Source organism: Bos javanicus, chromosome 26 (genome assembly GCF_032452875.1).
Source record: "Bos javanicus breed banteng chromosome 26, ARS-OSU_banteng_1.0, whole genome shotgun sequence".
Classification (NCBI taxonomy): domain Eukaryota; kingdom Metazoa; phylum Chordata; class Mammalia; order Artiodactyla; family Bovidae; genus Bos; species Bos javanicus.
Window position 1 is genome coordinate 2,821,356 of NC_083893.1, and position 21,886 is coordinate 2,843,241.

Below are 21,886 nucleotides of genomic sequence, written 5' to 3' on the forward strand. Positions count from 1 at the left end.
GTTTGCCCCAGCTCACGGTGGGTGTGCTTTACTGGTCTACACTGCTCAGGCTCCAGGTAGCTCTGCAGGGGAACTATCCAAAGTGGGCCCTGGGTTTTGTGCACTTTCCAGGTCTAAGCTGCTCAGGTTCAGGTTCTCAGGTACTCCACAAAGGCACAGACCTGGTTGGGTGTGTGTTTTGTGCCCTTCCCAGGTCTGAGGAGCTCAGGCGATCAGGTGCTTGGCGAGTGCACTGTCCCAGATGGGCTGTGCATCTTAATCACCTCCGTGGTCCCAGCCACACAGTGGGCCAAACCAGCGCCGTCTCAGGTGTGCCGTGTACTTCCTCTGGGGAGCTGATCTCTGGCTGCAACCCTCCTGGCAGACATCAACCGTCCAGGATCCCAGGAAGACTTGGTTAGCAACTGGGAGCCTGCTCACAGTTTGGAGGAAGATGCCATCTATGGACCAAGATTGCACCTTGCCTTCCAGCTCTGGCTGTCGCCTCCCTGCCTCTCTGCCTCCAGTGAGGGGATGGGCCAGTCTGCAGCTGGCTAGCTCTCCTTTGGTATTCGCTCAATTCTTTGTTCTGTGAGTGGTCCAGGCTGCTTCTTGGGGTACAGCTTTTCGCAAGAAAGTTATATCTCTCTCTCTCTTTATTTCTCTGTCCAGCTATCCCACAGTTTGGGTTGCTGTCTCACGTTAGCTCCCTCAGATTGTCCTCAGGGCATTCAGGCCTGGTCCTTACCCTAAACATGCAACCGGCGCCTCCCTGCTCAGCCCCGCTTGCTGGTGGCAGACTCAAGCATCTGGGCTACTTCTCCATTGGGAGTTGTGTTTAGGCACATATTCTGTTGGTGTTTTTTTGTTTGTTTTTTTTTCCCCCTCCCGGTTATGTTGCCCTCTGAGATTACAAAACTCCCCACAGACCTGACGGTGACACAGTTTCCTGATATTTGGAAACTTCTCCTCCTTCATAATTCCCTCCCTGGGATGGGTCTCCATTCCTAACTCTTTTGTCCCTCTTTTTGTCTTTTATATTTTGTCCTACCTCCTTTCAAAGAGAATGGGCTGCTTTTCTGTGTGCCTAGTGTCCTCTGCCAGCATTCAGAAGTTGTTGTGTGGGAATTGCTCAGCATTCATCTTTTGATGAATTTGCTAGGGAGAAAGTGGTCTTCCTGTCCTATTCCTCCACCATGTTACATGTGTCTTGGCATATTCTTTAAAAATAAAATGCAATGATTAAATTTCTTCTATAATATATGATTTATATAATGAGTACTATTTTTCATCTAGTTTAAAATTCTTATAATTATAAAAAAGATTATGATAAATATTTTTGTTAACATTAGCCTATACTTTTACTATTTCCTTAGAGCAGAAGGTCAGTTACACTATATTGGAGAAGCTATGTGGAACATTGCCAAAGTCTACACTAAATTTGACATTGCTCAGAGAATGTGAAAGGTAAGAAACAAATGGGCAAGATTGTGTAGGAAGATATTTAAGTACAACTAATAGAATCTTGCATGCATACATGCTCAGTTGGTCAGTTATGTCAGATTTCAGCCCCAAGGACTGCAGCCTGCCAGGTTCCACTGTCCATGGGATTTCCAAGGCAAGAATACTGGACTGGTTTGCCATTTCCTTCTCCAAACAGAATCTAAGATTTCTCCATTACAGAGAACTACAGAGATATGGATCTTCAGCAACTCTATCTCATAAGAAAAAAAAAAAAGTTATGGATGTGTAAAGAGAAATTGCATATAACCTGTCTTGCTTGCTGTTTTTCCACTTCTGGCCTTTTGTCACATCTATACACATTTTCAAAAATTTGTTGAAAAGTATATCAAGGATTTTGTTCAGTCACTCAGTCATGTTCAACTCTTATCAACCTCATGGACGGTAGCACGCCAGGTTTCCCTTTCTTTCACCATCTCCTGGAGTTTCCTCAAACTCATGTCCATTGAGTGAATCCTGACACCCAACCATCTTATCCTCTGTTGCCTCCTTCTCCTCCTGCCTTCAAACTTTCCCAGCATCAGGGTCTTTTCCAGTGAGCTGGCTCTTCACATCAGGTGGCCAAAGTATTTGAACTTCAGCTTTGGCATCAGTCCTTTCAATGAATATTCAGGGTTGATTTCCTTTAGGATAGACTGGTTGGATCTCCTTGCAGTCCAAGGGACTCTCAAGAGTCTTCTCCAACATCACAATTTGAAAGCATCAATTCTTCAGCACTTAGCCTGCTTTATGGTCCAACTCTCACATCCATGCATGACTATTGAAAAAACCATAGCTTTCACTATACAGACCTTTGTTGGCAAAGTGATATCTCTGCTTTTTGATACACTGTCTAGGTTTGTCATAGCTTTTCTTTCAAGGAGAAAATGTCCTTTAATTTCATGGCTGCAGTCACTGTCTGCCCAAGAAAATAAATTCTGTCACTGTTTCCATTTTTTCCCCCACTTATTTGCCATGGAGTGACAGGCCCAGATATAGGGTGGTGTCTTCTGCATATCTGAGGTTATTGATATTTCACTTGGCAATATTGATTCTAGCTTGTGATTTATCCAGCTCAGCATTTTGCATGATATACTCTGCACATAAGTTAAATGAACAAGGTGACAATATACAGCCTTGGCATAGTCCTTTCCCAATTTGGAAGCAGTGTGCTGTTCCATGTCTGGTTCTAACTATTGCTTCTTAAGCTGCATATAGGTTTCTCAGGAGGTAGGGTAAGGTGGTCTAGTAATCCCATCTCTTTAAGAATTTTCCACAGTTTTTTTGATCCACACAGTCCAAGGCTTTAGCATAGTCAATAAAGCAGAAGTAGAATTTTTTTTTCTGGAATTATCTTGCTTTTTCTATGATCCAATGGAATTTTGGCAATTTGATCTCTGGTTCCACTATCTTTTCTAAATCTAGCTTGTACATCTGGAATTTCCTGGTTCATGTACTGTTGAAACCTAGCTTGAAGGATTTTGAGCATTACCTTGCTCGCATGTGAAATGAGGACAATTGTGCTGTAGTTGGAACATTCTTCGGCACTGCCCTTTGTTATTGGAATGAAAACTGACCTTTTCCAGTCCTGTGGCCACTGCTGAGTTTTCCAAATTTGGCAAATGCCACTTTGAAGTGTCTTTGATTATGTTTTCTGAGGTGGATTACTTCAATAACTTCAGTAGTATTTTTGAGAAACCCAGTGTAAGACTGAAAATAATATATATTGTTTTGTTTGTAGAAATGAACACAATTTTTATTATCTTATAGAAGACACTGAGTTAATGCTTCTCATGTAAGCTATGAAGATCAGCTGTTTACCTTGACTAGAAATAATGTGAAATAACTTTTTATGGCATATTTTTCTACTTCTTTTCAATATTGTTTTTATTTAATCTCTAAGTGGTTTATTCTGAAGGCCTTTTCTGTATCAAGTGGTTCTCCTAATAAAATTTACAATTAAATTGTGACTCTCCACAATGAGAGAAAGGTAGTCCTTCCTTTCCACCATGAGCCCTCATGTCCTAAAATAGACTAAAAATTAAATAATTCACTCTAGAAGAATCCATTTTAGTGATCAGTTTTTAATTAGAGTCTAGGCAATAAAGCTGTTTTGACTTGAAAATAGAACCAGCAGAGTGTGAAAGGAGTGAAAATCAAGTAGAAATAAGTATTACTAGCATATTTCTATTGTGAAAGATAGGCTGACAAACTGAGGATGATCTCACTCCATATCCTGTGAAGGGCTGGCTTCTGGTTCCAGCTGAGCCTGAGCCTTTGCCTACACTCCATGTGCTTGGCTCATATAAGCAGTGTAAGATGTACATCAGGATAGAAGAGGCCACAAATTTGAAGGCTTTTTGAATTACAAATATGAGTTGGACTCAAATGATGAAATGCTGAAATCACCAGTTTTTTGGTGATGAGAAAAAAATTTGAAACCAGAAAGACTTCATCAATCTTCAGCTAAGACTTGTCATGTAATACTGTACTCACCAAGGCAGTTTGTTGCTCCAAAATGTGTGGTTTTCTCATTTGTTCTTCCTCAATCTACTTAATAGAGGAAGGGTGTCAACCAACATGTATTGTAAAGAGAGTAGTCTGAGATTGCAACTAATTCCTTATACAACATACACAATTATACTTATACAATGTACACAAGCAAATACAATTTGCAATCAGGTTTTTTAATCATACACTTGAAAATTTACAAGAAACTTCTTCATTTCATGATTAAGAAAATTCCAGAGAACAAGATTGCAGAGGAGTAGGTGAATTTGGAGTACATCTGTCTCCACGGATACATCAGGAATACACCTTCAGACACAGAAGTGCATGAAGAACACCAGCTGAGAGCAGACAGGAGTACCTGACCAGAGGAAAAGAATATATAGGCCCACACAAAACTTGCTAGGATGAAAGGACTAGTTGGAAAAACAGGAGTGTTAATAGGACTAGACTGCCCTCAGCAGGTGGGGGAACTGAAGCATAGGTCCAATCCCCACATCAAGGCAATTGTCTGAGTCAGAGGAGAAACATTAAAGGCTGAGAGTGAAACAGCTGATCTGTGGCAGCCTAAATGGAATGAGTCCTTGCCACAGCCACACATACCCCAATAGGGACAAGGGTCCCCTGGAAGGTGCAGTGGCTGGGAGCTGGAGTTTGGGGAGTGTGGAGCAATCCCAGGGCAAGGGCTGCTGTTGACTGTGGAGAGAGAGATACAGGAGAGGTGGGGGAGGAGATTGTGATGGGAAATGCCTGTGAAGGAACGTCCAGCAGCCATGGAAGCAAGGCAATATTGCTCAGTCACGTGTAGGGGGTGGTGCCATCACCATAGCCTCTCTCTCCCCACATGCCAGCATCAGCAGCTGAACAATAGAGAGGCTGGCCCATCAAAGGCCTGAGGCACCAACTACAGAGCAGGACCCCACTCAGGGTGCCCCTTTAAGTGCCTAATGTGCCAATCTACAGAGTAGGATCCTATCCAGGGGGTCCTATGTACCTGACGCATGGAGCAACAGAGAAGGACCCCAGGCAAGGGAACCCTCTAAGTTCCTGAATGGGTGAAGCTATAGGGAAAGACTGGCCTAAGAGGCCTTCTGATCGCCAGCTACAAGAGGCTCAACAAAAAGAGTGTGATAAAGCCATACCTCCTACAGCGGAGGCAGTCCATGTCCCAGCACACTTGACACCACTAGGTTCCCCTCAAGCCAAGTGGTTGCAGCACCTTCACTCTTAACTCTCACTGGGGCAGGGTTGCCACAGGCAAAAATAATCTTGTGTCTATGTGCACATGGTCGCTTCATTAGTGTCCAACTCTTTGCGACCCTGTAGACTGTGGCCTGCTAGGCTTCTCTGTCAGGGAAGGGGTTCTCCAGGCAAAAATACTGGAGTGTAGTGGCCAATACTGGTTGCCATACACTTCTAGAGCACTATATTTCCTGCTGCCCTGGCTGCCAACTCCCCTGAGTACCTGGTGCTTCCAGAAACCCTGCGACCCAAGCAGCTGCACTACCTCCACACATGACCCTCACAAGGGCAAACCCAAGTCCTCCAGGACAGCCTCAGGAACAAACCTCAGTGGACGACCACAGGGAGAGGTGGAAATAAAACCACAATTGAAACCCAGAGGCAGTGAGCCTATGGAACAAGTCCCCAAACCTTCCCACCAGCTGTACAAGCTGCAGATTAAATCCACATGATCAACCAGGTAGACTCTGTGTCTATGGAATATATAAAAGGTCACTGAGAGCTCCCACAAAAGAAAGCACACTAGTTCTGACAGCTGTGGACATTAGAGGCAAGAACACATAGAAGTAGGATCAGATTAGAATCTGAGCTGCTCTTAGAACAGGTCCAGAGATCAGCACAGTGTTGGAGGGCATCCTAGGGAAATGAGGTAAACTGTGACTCCCAGCAAGGGGAACGACTTTAACAGCAATTACTCAAGAAAAACATTTATTATTCTTATGCTTTGACGTGCTCTGTAGACTCTTTTGGATTTTTTTTTCTCCCCCCCCCGCCCCCCTCTGATGTAGTTGATCTTATTGGCACTATGAAATCTAACTAAGCATTTAAGTTTTATTTTCTTTTTCAAGCATATTTTTTTATTGCTGTTATAAACCTCTGCATCTATGTTGGGCTTTTGCAGTTCTGTGGAGTTTTCCTTTACTTTTTTCTTTTCATTTTTTCTAACTTTAACCTAAACCAAATCCCTTACAATGATACAATGGAAGTGAGAAATAGTTTTAAGGGACTAGATCTGATAAACAGAGTGCCTGATGAACTATGGACGGAGGTTTGTGACATTGTACAGGAGACAGGAATCAAGACCATCCCCAGAAAAGAAATGTATAAAAGCAAAATGGCTGCCTGAGGAGGCCTTACAAATAGCTGTGAAAATAAGGGAAGTGAAAAGCAAAGGAGAAAAGGAAAGATATACGCATTTGAAAGCAGAGTTCCAAAGAATAGCAAGGAAAGACAAGAAAGCCTTCCTCAAAAATCAATGGAAAGAAATAGAGGGGAAAATAGAATGGGAAAGACTAGAGATCTCTTCAAGAAAATTAGAGATACCAAGGGAATATTTCATGCAAACATGGGCTCAATGAGGGACAGAAATGGTAGGGACCTAACAGAAGCAGAAGATACTAAGAAGAGGTGGCAAGAATACACACAAGAACTACACAAAAAAATCTTCACAACCCAGATAATCATAATGGTGTGATCACTCACCTAGAGCCAGACATCTTGGAATGTGAAGTCAAATAGGCCTTAGGAAGCATCACTACAAACAAAGCTAGTGGAGGTGAAGGAATTCCAGTTGAGTTGTATCAAATCCTAAAAGATGATGCTGTGAAAGTGCTGCACTCAATATGCCAGCAAATTTGGAAAACTCAACAGTGGCCACAGGACTGGAAAAGGTCAGTTTTCATCCCAATCCCAAAGAAAGGCAATGCCAAAGAATGCTCAAACTACCACACAATTGCACTCATCTCACACACTAGTCAAGTAATGCTCAAAATTCTCCAAGCCAGGCTTCAGCAATATGTGAACAGTGAACTTCCAGATGTTCAAGCTTGTTTTAGAAAAGGCAGAGGAACCAGAGATCAAGTTTCCAACATCTGCTGGATCATCAAGAGGGCAAGAGAGTGAAAAACATCTATTTCTGCTTTATTGACTATGCCAAGCCTTTGACGGTGTGGATCACAATAAACTGTGGAAAATTCTGAAAGAGATGGGCATACCAGACCACCTGATCTGCCTCTTGAGAAACCTATATGCAGGTCAGGAAGCAACAGTTAGAAGTGGACATGGAACAACAGACCGGTTCCAAATAGGAAAAGGAGTACGTCAAGTCTGTATATTGTCATCCTGCTTATTTAACTTATATGCAGAGTCCTTCATGAGAAACGCTGGGCTGGAAGAAGCACAAGCTGGAATCAACATTGCCGGGAGAAATATCAATAACCTCATATATGCAGATGACACCACCCTTATGGCAGAAATTGAAGAAGAACTAAAGAGCGTCTTGATGAAAGTGAAAGAGGAGAGTGAAAAAGTTGGCTTTAAAACTCAACATTCAGAAAACTAAGATCATGGCATCTGTTCCCATCACTTCATGCCAAATAGATGGGGAAAGAGTGGAAACAGTGTCAGACTTTATTTTTGGGGGGCTCCAAAGTCACTGCAGATGGTGATTGCAGCCATGAAATTAAAAGATGCTTACTCCTTGAAAGGAAAGTTATGACCAATCTAGATAGCACATTAAAAAGCAGAGACATTACTTTGCCAACAAGGGTCCATCTAGTCAAGGCTATGGTTTTTCCAGTGGTCATGTATGGATGTGAGAGTTGGACTGTGAAGAAAGCTGAACGCCGAAGAATTGATGCTTTTGAACTGTGGTGTTGGAGAAGTCTCTTGAGAGTCCCTTGGACTGTGAAGAGATCCAACCAGTTCATTCTAAGGGAGATCAGTCCTGGGTGTTTATTGGAAGGACTGATGCTAAAGCTGAAACTCCAATACTTTGGCCATCTCATGTGAAGAGTTGACTCATGGAAAAGACCTTGATACTGGTAGGGATTTGGGGCAGGAGGAGAAGGGGACAACAGAAGATGAAATGGCTGGATGGCACAACTGACTCAATGGACATGAGTTTGAGTAAACTCCGGGAGTTGGTGATGGACAGGGAGTCCTGGCGTGCTGAGATTCATGGGGTCTCAAAGAGTTGGATATGACTGAGTGACTGAACTGAACTGAACTGAATGGAGAAACAGACACAGAGAATAGAGTTATGGACATGGGGAGAGAGGAGGATAGGGTGAGATGTATAGAAAGAGTAACATGGAAAGTTACATTACCATATGTAAAATAGATATAGCCAATGGGAATTTGCTGTATTGCTCAGGAAACTAAAAAAGGGACTCTATCAATCTAGAGGGGTGGGATGGGGTGGGAGACAGGGAGAGGTTCAAAAGGGAGGGGATATATGTATACCTATGGCTGATTTATGTTCAGGTTTGACAGAAAACAGTATTCTGTAAAGCAATTATCCTTCAATAAAAAAGTAATTTAAAAATATATTTTTTAAAAGTCCAGTAAATCCATGAGAAAGTAAAGATACTCCATCGTGTCTGACTCTTCATGATCCTATGGACCGTTGCCCTCCACGCTTCTCTGTCTATGGGATTTTCCAGGCAAGAATACTGGAGTGGGTTACCATTTTCTTCTCCAGTGGATCTTCCTGACCCAGGGTTCGAATTCAGGTCTCACACATGGTGGGCAGACTCTTTACCCTCTGAGCCACAAGAGTATCCCGTAAGCCCATGTAGCCTACCTAAATCCAGGCAACTTATCTGTGGCAGAACTGGCACTGGAATTCCTCTCCTTACCCCAGGTCCATTGTATTTCATCAAACGATACAGCCACCTGCTTAGAGTATTTGATGAAAAGTGTATGCCAGATGTTTAAGCAATGCACAAGTTCTAGAATAACCCTAATGCCATTCAGTGCCTGTTGACCTGTGTGAATTCAACCCAGTGATCCTGTGCTATTAAGTCAAAGAATATGATACCAAATGCTTTCCAAAAATACTAAGTAGTAGCAGTCCACACCTCACAAACTTATCACCAAGATATTTTATATTTCATTTTGAATATATATGCAAAAATGTTTTTATTATTTATTATATTTTAAGGATTTTTCAATATAAGATATTTCAACCTTGCTTTCTTTATGTATCTTTTATCACCAAACAAGGATGCAGGCCAGCTCCTCATGCCCCTTCTCATATATGTGATTTAGCTTCCTGCAATTGTTTGCTTTCACACTGAAGACTAAAGCAGTGTTTTGTTTTTATTTTTGTTTTTAATTTTCTAATATGTCAAATCACTTGGAGCATCATTCTTACCTTCCTGGATCTATATCTAGTTTTCATCAATAGTTCTTATTTAGCAGGAAACCATTATTTCCTTATTTTTCAAAGTATTGAAGAAACAAGCAGTTATGTCACATAAGTTTTAGAGCTTACACTCAGAGTGAGAGTTTAGCATTTTCTCACCATTATAATTAATTCAAGTTTTCAATCTAGTACAAACTTCTTAGTGTACTCTGTGTTTATTAAATATAGTGCAAAGGATATTTTATGATATATAGCTTTAAGGGCTTTGCATTATGTCTTTATTAATGCAGCTAATCTTCAGATATATATATTTTGCAAGTACTCTGAATACACCAATCATATGATATTAAGTTAGAGAGTCTCTTATTACGAGGCCCAGAATCTCTTTCATAATCAATTAAGTGCTAGAAAAATACACTAACCAAATCCAGGCTTATAAAGTTACTTGAGAAACCTATACGCAGGTCAGGAAGCAACAGTTAGAACTAGACATGGAACAACAGACTGGTTCCAAATAGGAAAAAGAGTACATCAAGGCTGTATACTGTCACCATGCTTATTTAACTATATGCAGAGAAATGCTGGGCTGGATGAAGCACAAGCTGGAATCAAGACTGCCAGGAGAAATATCAATAACCTCAGATATGCAGATGACACCACCCTTATGGCAGAAAGTGAAGAACTAAAGGGCCTCTTGATAAAAGTTATAAAGGAGAGGGAAAAGTTGGCTTAAACTCAACATTCAGAAAACTAAGTTCATGGCATCTGGTCCCATCACTTCATGCCAAATAGATGGGGAATCAGTGTCAGACTTTATTTTTCTGGGCTCCAAAATCACTGCAGATGGTGATTGCAGCCATGAAATTAAAAGCCAATTACTCCTTGGAAGGAAAGTTATGACCAACCTAGATATATATTCAAAATCAGAGACATTACTTTGTCAACAAAGGTACATCTAGTCAAGGCTATCGATTTTCCAGTGGTCATGTATGGATGTGAGAGTTGGACTATAAAGAAAGCTTAACGCTGATGAATTGATGCTTTTGAACTGTGGTGTTGGAGAAGATTCTTGAGAGTCCTTTGGACTGCAAGGAGATCCAACCAGTCCATCCTAAGGGAGATCAGTCCTGGGTGTTCATTGGTAGGAATGATGTTGAGGCTGAAATTCCAATACTTTGGCCACCTGATGCATAGAGATGACTCATTTGAAAAGACCCTGATGCTGGGAAAGATTGTGAGCAGGAGGAGAAGGGGACGACAGAGGATGGCTGGATGGCATCACCAACTCAATGGAAATGGTTTTGGGTGGACTCCGGGAGTTGGGGTGGACAGGGAGGCCTGGCGTGCTTCGGTTCATGGGCTCGCAAAGAGTTGGACACAACTGAGCGACTGAACTGAACTGAAAGTTACTTTTAATTTAGTAATACATTCTTTTATTTTTCTTGTTTTATAACAAGAAAAATGCCTAAATATATTTCTTAGTAAAAAATATCTTTCACAGAATAAATTAAACATGGAGGATAATAAAGATTATTATCATGCTTTCTAACATAACAGTTATTATGTCAAGAAATAATCACAAAAATTTGAAAAATTATATCCAAATAATGTGTATTAGTATAGCTAATCATACTAAATTACTTCTGAGTGATACTGAAGCATGCCCATTTTCTGACAATCTGTTTTTCTTCAAACTCTATCAGTGGCTTGAATCCCTCCCATATCACCTTGTCTTTCTCCATCCATTATTCAGCTACCTTTTACTCATACCTTGCTGCTGCTGCTGCTAAGTCACTTCAGTCGTGTCTGACTCTTTGTGACCCCATAGACGGCAGCCCACCAGGCTCCCCCATCCCTGGGATTCTCCAGGCAAGAACATTGGAGTGGGTTGCCATTACCTTCTCCAATGCATGAAAGTGAAAAGTGAAAGTGAAGTCGCTTAGTTGTGTCCAACTCTTAGCGACCCCATGGATTGCAGCCTACCAGGCTCCTCCATCCATGGGATTTTCCAGGCAAGAGTACTGGAGTGGGGTGCCATTGTCTTCTCTGACTCATACCTTATGGCTTCTCAATAATTCAGTTCTTCTAGGAGGCTATGATAATCCCTGATTAAATAACTAGAATAATTCTACCAAAAGAGGTGTCAGGTAATTATTATAAAACATCACTTAAAGTTTGGATAACACTAAATAAATGGAGGGAAAATATAATATTTAAGAATCAGAACTTTTAGTATCACAAAAAGATTTTTCTTTCCCCAAATTTGATCTGTTAATGAAATGCAATTCTAAAAGAAAAAAAAATCCTGTTTATTCTCTCTCTTTTTTTTTTTTTAGAAAAATTGAAAAGCTAGTTCTTAGATTTATATAAAATTATGGAAACAACAGTCAAGATAATTTTAAAGAATATAGAAAGTTGTAGCCCGGTTCAGTTCAGTAGCTCAGTCATGTCCGACTCTTTTCGACCCCATGAATCGCAGCACTCCAGGCCTCCCTGTCCACCAACAACTCCTGGAGTTCACTCAGACTCACGTCCATCCAGTCAGTGATGCCATCCAGGCATCTCATCCTCTGTCGTCCCCTTCTCCTCCTGCCCCCAATCCCTCCCAGCATCAGAGTCTTTTCCAATGAGTCAACTCTTCGCATGAGGTGGCCAAGTACTGGAGTTTCAGCTTTAGCATCATTCCTTCCAAAGAAATCCCAGGGCTGATCTCCTTTGGAATGGACTGGTTGGATGTCCTTGCAGTCCAAGGGACTCTCAAGAGTCTTCTCCAGCACCACAGTTCAAAAGCATCAATTCTTCTGCTCTCAGCCTTCTTCACAGTCCAATTCTCACATCCATACATGACCACAGGAAATACCATAGCCTTGACTAGATGGACCTTTGTTGGCAAAGTAATGTCTCTGCTTTTGAAATATGCTATCTAGGTTGGTCATAACTTTCCTTCCAAGGAGTAAGCATCTTTTAATTTCATGGCTGCAATCACCAGCTGCAGTGATTTTGGAGCCCCCAAAAATAAAGTCTGACACTGTTTCCACTGTTTCCCCATCTATTTCCCATGAAGTGATGGGACCAGATGCCATGATCTTCGTTTTCTGAATGTTGAGCTTTAAGCCAACTTTTTCACTCTCCACTTTCACTTTCATCAAGAGGCTCTTTAGTTCTTCTTCACTTTCTGCCATAAGGGTGGTGTCATCTGCATATCTGAGGATATTGATATTCCTCCCGGAAATCTTGATTCCAGCTTGTGCTTCTTCCAGTCCAGTGTTTCTCATGATGTACTCTGCATATAAGTTAAATAAGCAGGGTGACAATATACAGCCTTGACATACTCCTTTTCCTATTTGGAACCAGTCTTTTGTTCCATGTCCCATTCTAACTGTTGGTTCCTGACCTGCATACAGATTTCTCAAGCACAAACTACCCAATATAAGGTTTTATTTTAAACATATGATAACAAATAACCTCAGATATACAGAAGACATCACCCTTATGGCAGAAAGCAAAGGGGAACTATAAAGCCTCTTGAGGAAGGTTTAAGAGGAGAGTGAAATAGCTGGCTTAAAATTCAACATTCAAAAAACTAAGATCATAGCATCCGGTCCCATCAGTTCTTGGCAAAGAGATGGGAAAATAATGCAAACAGTAACAAACTTTATTTTCTTGGGCTGCAAAATCACTGCAGATGGTGGCTGCAGCCATTACATAAAAGATGCTTGCTCCTTGGAAGAAAAGCTATGACAACCTAGACAGTGTACTAAAAAGCAGAGACATTACTTTGCCAACAAAGGTTTTCCCTGTAGTCATGTATGGATGTGAGAGCTAGACAATAAAGAAGGCTGAACACCAAAGAATTGATGCTTTTGAATTGTGGTGTTGGAGAAGAATCTAGAGAGTCCACTGGACATCAAGGAGATCAAATCGGTTGATCTAAAGGTAATCAACCCTGCATATTCATTGGAAGGACTGAAGCTGAATCTGTAATACTTGGGCCACCTGATGCAAAGAGCCAACTCACTGGACAAGACCCAGATTCTGGGAAAGACTGAAATCAGGAGGATAAGGGGGAAACAGAGGACGAGATGGTTGGATGGCATCACTGACTCAATGGACATGGAGAGATTTAGAATGGACTTTGAACAGTAGAAATAATGTTGGAAAGAGAGGTCACAGAGTTTTTCTGTTGCACAAACATGTTGTGGGTTCAGTTCATTTTTGGCTAGTTCCTTGGTCAGATTTATATTTCTCAAGATCTATAGGCCCCTTCCTATGTAGTCCGTAGTAACCACAGGGTTTTGATCTATTGCCTGTAGCTTCCAAGGCGTTTCCCTCTGTTATATCTTCTTCTGTTTGCTAGTCTCTTCAGTATCTGGTTTCCGCCCTGACACAAAGGGGACGGTGGAGGACACTTTTTTTTTTTTTTTTAGGCTCACTTGCTCAGTCGTGCTGTGGGGAGGGAGGGAGGGATGCTGCAAACAAATAACACTGGTGTGAGCTCGCAGTGCCTCAACCACACCAGGTCTGCCCCTGCTCACGGCGCGTGTAGCCTCCCTGCCCACACTGCTCGGGCTCTAGGTTGTTCCGCCGGGAACAATCCGAGGCCGGCCCTGGGCTGCATGCACCTCCCAGGTCCAAGCCGCTCAGGTTCAGGCACTCGGGTAGTCCTCAGAGGCGCAGACTCAGTTGGGCCTGCGTTTTGTGCTCTTCCCAGGTCCGAGCAGCTCAGGTGATGAGGTGTTTGGCAAGCGCCAATGCTGCGACTTATCGCCTCCCCGCCACTCGGTTATCTGGGTGTAAAACCGGCACACCTTCTCAGGCAGATGTTGATCGTCCAGACCCCCAAGAAGTTTTAGTTAGCAAAGAAGCCTGCTTACAGTTTTGTAGATAATGTCTCTCTGGGGCTGCGATTGCCCCCTTCTGGCTCTGGCTGCCTGTCACCGGAGGGGGAAGGTCTGCAGCCGGCTATCTCTGTTCAGTCCTTTGTTCCGTGCGCAGGCCTGGCGGTGTCTTAGGTTAGGGCTGGCTTTTCGTGCGGTAGATATCCCACAGTCTGGTTTGCTAGCCCAAATTATTTCGCTCAGATAGCGCTCAGGGTATTCAGGCCAGATTCTTACTCTCAGCGATGCAGCCGTCGCCTCGCCGCCCTGCCCAGCCCCCGCTTGCTAATGGCGGATGCAGGCGTCTGCATCCCCAGCGGATGCTTCTCCACTGGGGGAGTTACCGTAGGGCTCGCAATCTGCGAGTTTTAATTGTTTATTTATTTTTTTCTCCCTGTTATGTTGCCCTCTGTGCTTCCAAAGCTCGGCACAGATTCGGCAGTGAGAAGGTTTCCTGGTGTTTGGAAACTTCTCTCTTTTTAAGACTCCCTTCCCGGGATGGAACTCCATCCCTCCCTCTTTTGTCTCTTTTTTTTGTCTTTAATATTTTTTCCTACCTCCTTTCAAAGAGTTGGGTTGCTTTTCTGGGTGCCTGATGTCCTCTGCCGGCATTCAGAAGTTGTTTTGTGGAATTTACTCGACGTTTAAATGCTCTTTTGATGAATTTGTTGGGGAGAAAGTGTTCTCCCCGTCCTACTCCTTCGCCATCTTGGCTCCTCCCCACATCACTGAATATTTAAACTACATGGCTCTTCTGACATTTGATTTTAATCCTGAATGTATTATTGATTCCTACAATGTGATGTGGCAATAACACAATATACCCTGAAATTTCTACACATTCCAGTAACAGCAAGAATATTTATACACACATAAATAAATTTCAAGAAATCAGAGGACCAACATAAAATAGTTTTTTTTTTTTTTTAAGTGAAAATTACTAAGTTCTGTCTGACTCTTTGCAACCCCATGGACTATACAGTCCACGGAATTCTCTAGGCCAGAATACTGGAATAGGTAGCCTTTCCCTTCTCCAGGAAATCTTCCTAACCCAGGGATCAAACCCAGGTCTCCTGATTATGGGCAAGTTCTTTATCAGCCCAACATAAAATAAATGAATACATATAAAATGTTAATTTCAGAGAAAGAAAGGATTGCTTTTGCTGAGGGAAACTATTAATCAGGATATTTTAGTTTCAGACCATAAAAAAAAACAAACAAAAAAATCAAATGTTTATAAGTTAAAATGGAAAGCATTGGTTCTTATAACTGAAGCACATCAGACTATATCGTGATGTGGATAAGACCACATATTCTTAAATTATGTTATATATTAGCTCTGTTACTTTGGGTAAGACAACTAACTAATCTTTATTTCCTATTGTCTAATATAAAAGTTGTATATTAATTTTAATTTATTCATAGAGTCCTTTTGAGTATTATATGCATTATCTGTATTATGAGTCTTATGAAGCACCTAAAATAGTGCCCAGAAAATTATATTTGCTATATGAATGCCATATGTATTATTATTAAAAATAATACATAAGTATTATGATCAGTATTATAATACTATACTGAGTATTATAATATTATTATAATATACTATACTATATAGTATTATATATTATATAATATACTATAATAATGTAGTATTATAATATTATACTTATTATGATCAAAAATTTAGATTTAGAGCTACTTTCAGGCTCAACTATTATTCTAGGTTGTAAGAAATTTCTCCATGTAATTTTGTTCTACTTTCCTTTATTGACTATGCCAAAGCTTTTGACTGTGTGGATCACAATAAACTGTGGAAAATTCTGAAAGAGATGGGAATACCAGACCTGACCTGCCTCTTGAGAAACATGTATGTAGGTCAGGAAGCAAAAGTTAGAACTGGACATGGAAAAACAGACTGGTTCCAAATAGGAAAAGGAGTACGTCAAGGCTGTATATTGTCACCCTGCTTATTTAACTTATATGCAGAGTACATCATGAGAAACGCTGGGCTGGAGGAAGCACAAGCTGGAATCAAAACTGCTGGGAAAAATATCAATAACCTCAGATATGTAGATGACACCATGCTTATGGCAGAAAGTGAAAAACTAAAGAGCCTCTTGATGAAAGTGAAAGAGGAGAGTGAAAAAGTTGGCTTAAAGCTCAACATTCAGAAAACGAAGATCATGGCATCTGGTCCCATCACTGCATGGCAAACAGATGGGGAAACAGTGTCAGACTTTATTTTTCTGGGCTCCAAAATCACTGCAGATGGTGACTGCAGCCATGAAATTAAAAGACGCTTACTCATTGAAAGGAAAGTTATGATCAACCTAGATAGCATATTGAAAAGCAGAGACATTACTTTGCCAACAAAGGTCTGTTTAGCCAAGGCTATGGTTTTTCCAGTGGTCATGTATGAATGTGAGAGTTGGACTATAAAGAAAGCTGAGTGCCAAAGAATTGACGCTTTTTAAGTGTGGTGTTGGAGAAGACTCTTGAGAGTCCCTTGGACTGCAAGGAGATCCAACCAGTCCATCCTAAAGGAGATCAGTCCTGGGTGTTCACTGGAAGGACTGATGTTGAAGCTGAAACTCCAATACTTTGGCCACCAGATGCGAAGAGCTGACTCATTTGAAAAGACACTGATGCTGGGAATGATTGAGGGCAGGAGGAGAAGAGGACGATAGCAGATGAGATGGTTGGATGGCATCACCAACTCAATGGACAAGGGCTTGGGTAGACTCCAGGAGCTGGTGATAGACAGGGAGGCCTGGCATGCTGGAGTTCATGGGGTCGCAAAGAGTTGGACACGGCTGAGCAACTGAACTGAACTGAATTGAACTGAACTTCCTTCATATCATGTACATTTCTTTCAGGTTTTCTCTTTCATGTTTTCAGGCATTTCCCATAAATGCCCCCAGTGTTACCCCAAGGCAAGATGGACACCAGCACCTATGAGCTTACATCCTAGTAATGTAGCTACTTCTTCAGGAAAAAAAAAAAAAATGTTAATCCAAAAATTTCAACAAAATGTCTGGCTAAATTTCTCATTAGATTAACTTGGATTATGAGCACAATACAAAAAACCACGGTTAATGGACTAGTGTCCTCTTTTGGACAGGTCTGAGATACACTCTGAATACTACAAGTGGTATTTGAGTTACCTGTCTTAGAGCATGTGAACTAGAAGAGGAAGAGGTAGATCCCCAAAGGACGATTGGAGTGCCCCTACAGACCACCTACAGAAGAAAACAAAAAACATGCTGAGTATTCTAAATATAATCACAGATATCCATGCTACAATAAATCACTGCTGATAAAAAAAAATTAGGTGAGATAATTGATTTACTAATAATCATAGAACTTAGCTTTGTTTCTCTGCAACAAATTCACTGTGATGCTGTGATTGAGATCATCAATCTACATTACATTATATGGGCTTCCCTTGTGGCTCAGCTGGTAAAGAATCCACCTGCAATGCAGGAGACCTGGGTTCATTCCCTGGATTGGGATGATCCCCTGGAGAAGGTAAAAGCTACCCACTCCAGTATTCTTGCCTGGAGAATTCTATCGACTGTATAGTCCATGGGGTCGCAAAGAGTCGGACAGGACTGAGTGGCTTTCACTTTCACTTTCGGTGGTATTCAAATTGGGTTCCACTATTGGGAGATCCTAGAGAAACACTGGAAGGAAAGACGAGAAGGAACTTCCTTCTTCCTGCTTGCTTGTTCTTGCCAATGTTGCTATAGATGCAGTTGTTTGGAGAATTAATGGATTTCAGCTTACCTGCATTTTTAAGCATCCCCCAAAGCACCCTTCTAACATTTCCTCAGAAGTGGCAGCTGGAACACATCCTTTCCTCAGGGATGTGAGTTCAGCAAGGTTAGTCCTCTGGCTTTATAAATTTTGATAGCCCCAACTTCTCTTTGTCCACTTAAGCCTCTGGGGTAGGATATTTGGGGCAGGGGCAGAACAGAAGAGACAGCTATATGTTATTTTGTTTGCCACACTATTGTTACTTTTATTGTCTATCCCCTAGTTAGCCACTTTCCTGTCTTAATAAGTAGTCTAGTATTAGTAGTATTGTGAAATTAAATGTTTTATGTAATATAGCCATGACCAATAACAGACTTTTCCTACAGATTTGGTAATATATATCTTATCTCAGTGGATTATATTTCACTTCCAATTGTGTTGCCCAAATAAGTCTGTTACCTCTATAAAATCCAATATTGACTTTGTCTCATCATTTCTCCTGATTTTCAAGGTGAATTCTTTGTCATTTACACTTCAAACTGTGAAGTCATATAGGTCTATATAAGACTTCAGTGCCACAATATATTCCCTGAGTGAATCTCTGCATTTTATTAATCTACAGATATGTTTCTTCAGATATAACTCAGAGTTAATAATATTGACCTCCCAGGGTTGTTTAAAGGGTTAAAAGTAATACAATATGAATACCTAGCATAGAGAATTACCCTGGGTGTGCATTTAATAATGTCAGTTTGTTCTTTCAATCAATGAGAAAACTGTGTAGATAAACTGAAAAGTTGGATAACAAAACAAAAATATAAAAAAGAAGAGAAAATACCATCAAAAATCATTATAATATCACAGACATATTAAAATGATATCAAGAGTCCAGATGAATTGAGATTTTCTTGAAAATAAAGATTGTGACTTGTTTTTTTTTTTGTTGTTGTTGTTGTTTATGTTGTGGTTAATGGAAGAAGCATCAGTAAGGAGAGTCCCATTGCTAGAGAAGAGGATACTGAAACTGAGAAGTACCCTTTGGGGCTTTCCTGGGAACATATCCCAATTCCCCTCCATGTCCCTTGTCTCTTGTTGGTAGAAAAGTTTTGCCTCCTGAGTTTCAAGGAACAAATTTAATCAGAGAAGTGAGAAAATGCAAAACAAAGAAAAACAGACAAGCAAGACAAAACAATAATAGCTTAGCCATAAAACAAGGGCAAGGATTTTTAGTTCCCCCTCAAGGTCTATAGATAATATAATGAGCCATATCATTGAGTTGCTTTGCAGATAATACATTCCTCACCAGGTAGAAGTTAACTGCATGCTGACCCCCAGCACATAGACCCTAGGATTAAGTGAAGCCAGCAAACTGATAACTGAGATTCCAGAAACATCACCCTGTCACCTCACCATCAGTCAGAGACTTGTGCACAAGTTGATCACACACCCTGCAACTCTTTCCCTAAAACTAACTTAAAAAACCCTTCCCTGAAAGTGATCAAGGAATCTGTTCTTTTGAGTCTGGATTGTTGTTCTCCCACATTGGCACCCTCCAATGCTGTCCTTTCCTTCTCCATAATTGGATGTCAATATATTGACTTTGCTCTGAGTCAGATGAAGGAACCAAAGTTGGGTTAGGAAACATTATTAGTGATGTTTATGTTTGAACCAGTTTGAACCATTTATAAGAACAAGCAGTGCTCATATCATCTCATCCCAAATCTATATTCAACAATGTCATGCTTCTGAAACTACATGTTAGAAGTATTCAAGACCTCAGAAATTAGCAAGGTAAAAATGTGACACTTTTTCTTAGAGAACCAGCTGTTGAATATTAATATTTGCTAAAACACTCCTAGAAAATTGCCTTTAAAATGCTCAGTAAATGTAATATTAATTATTAGAGATAGCAACAATTGTTTTCTAGAAAGGATTATTCAAATAGTAGTGCTAACTGAAGAAACAATAATCACTAGGTATCAGTTTAAGTACTTTAAGTCAGACTGATATCAGAATCCTCTAATAATACAGTAAATATCGACTAGTTTAGTTTACTACTTCACTTCAGTTGTTCAGTCATATCCAAATCTTTGCAACCCCATGGACTGCACCACACCAGGCCTCCCTGCTCATCACCAACTCCCAAAGTTTACTCAAACTCATGTCCATTGAGTTGGTGATGCCATCCAACCATTTCACCCTGTCATTCCCGTTTCCTCCTGCCTTAAATCTTTCCCAGCATCAGGAAAGATACTTGGCATGTATGTTATATTCTTTTGGATAGAAGAAGCAATACGGACCAGATAATAGAATAATTTCACAAATTATTACATGATTGGCAGATACACTCATAAATTACTAAATGAATAACAAAGTTTTTACCTGAAAAACTCACTTTTGTCCATGTTCTGGTAATATTTTATCTATGACTTGATTTGTTTATCTGCCAAACAAATATGAGAATGACACAGAATATGTTGACTAGTTAATAGATTGCATAATAAAATAAAAAACTTAAATAAATGTTAGTGAATTGCAATTACCAATCACGTTTAAGTCAATGAAATGGAATAGGAGAGATATTTAAATATCTTATACTCACACATAATGTACAATTCAAGTATGAGCATGATGTATTTCAAAAGCCAGATATCACTATAACAAGTACCATGTAGCTGCTGCTGCTGCTAAGTCACTTCAGTCATGTCCAACTCTGCACGACTCCATACACAGCAGCCCATCAGACTCCCCCATCCCTGGGATTCTCCATACAAGAACACTGGAGTGGGTTGCCATTTCCTTCTCCAATGCATGAAAGTGAAAAGTGAAAGTGAAATCGCTCAGTCGTGTCCGACTCTTAGCGACCGCATGGACTGCAGCCTACCAGGCTCCTCTGTCCATGAGATTTTCCAGGCAAGAGTACTGGAGTGGGGAGCACATAGCTAGCTAGGCCTTAAATCAAGAGTCAGCAAATACAGCCTAGACAGCAAATCCAACCCACAGCCACTTTGTAAGTAAAGTTTTATTGATATATGGACATATCCTTTCATTTTTGTATTGTCTACAGGTGCTTTCTCACAGCAAAAGCAGAATTAAATAGCTGCAAATGAGACAATCTGACCCGCCCCCAAAAAACTAAAATATTTTGGCCCTGACCCTTTATAGTAAATATTAGCCCTGCCTGTGTTAGATGCATGAATCAAGTTAAATTGCACAGTATGAACATTATGAAACAGTATGAAAAGGCAAAAAGATAGGACATTGAAAGATCCCCAGGTCGATAGGTGCCCAATACAATACTGGAGATCAGTGGAGAAATAACTCTAGAAAGACTGAAGAGATGGAGCCAAAGCAAAAACAACACAGAATTGTGGATGTGACTGGTGATGGAAGTAAAGTCCAATGCTATAAAGTGCAATATGCATAGGAACCTGGAATGTTAGGTCGATTCAATTCAGTTCAGTTCAGTCGCTCAGTCGTGTCCAACTCTTCGCGATCCCATGAATCGCAGCATGCCAGGCCTCCCTGTCCATCACCAACTCCCGGAGTTCACTCAAACTTACATCCATCGAGTTGATGATGCCATCCAGCCATCTCATCCTCTGTCGTCCCCTTTTCCTCCTGCCCCTAATCCCTCCCAGCAATGGTTAGGTCCATTAATTAATGCAAGTTGGAAGTGCTCAGACAGGAAATGGCAAAAGTGAATATTAACATTTTAGGAATCAGAGAGCTAAAATGGACTGGAATGGGTGAATTTAACTCAGATGACCATTGTATCTTCTACAATGGGCAAGAATCCCTTAGAAGAAATGGAGTAGCCCTCATAGTCAACAAAAGAATAATTGCAGTACTTGCATGCAATCTCAAAAAGACT